The sequence below is a fragment of the Littorina saxatilis genome, linkage group LG13 (assembly GCF_037325665.1).
Source record: "Littorina saxatilis isolate snail1 linkage group LG13, US_GU_Lsax_2.0, whole genome shotgun sequence".
Taxonomy (NCBI): Eukaryota; Metazoa; Mollusca; class Gastropoda; order Littorinimorpha; family Littorinidae; genus Littorina; species Littorina saxatilis.
In genome coordinates this window covers 13,971,598-13,972,164 of record NC_090257.1, presented here as the reverse complement: position 1 = coordinate 13,972,164, position 567 = coordinate 13,971,598, and positions in this window count along the sequence as shown.

Sequence of the window (567 nt, the reverse complement as noted above, 5' to 3'; positions counted from 1 at the left end):
GAGGGTTGTATTTCTCGATTTCTTATACCTATAGCTTCTTTATGTACAAACGCTTACCGCATGGGAACACTTGTCAAACAATATATTTCGCATGGACGTACAGGTATAGATTGGAAGCCTTGTTATCACGTAAGAATTAATTAACCGTTGTTTTTTTTTTTTTTTTTTTTTTTTTTTTTTTGGGGGGGGGGGGGGGGTTTAATCTAGAAAAAAACAACTTATAGACAGCTTGTAAGACAAACATTGTTACAACACAAAATAATTCTTTTACCGTCGAGAAAAAGTCAGACAATTCAAACCTATGATAGTAGGGAGCCTGCTCGTAGAGCGTTTGGGTCGCGGAATTAAGGGTTTTGCATGTTTTAACGTAAACACACGCACGTACGCACACACGCACGCACGCACGCACGCACACACACACACACACACACACACGCGCGCGCACACACGCACGCACGCACACAAACACACACACACAAACACACACACACACACACACACACACACAGTTACACACACACACACACACACACACACACACACACACACACAACAAACACACACACG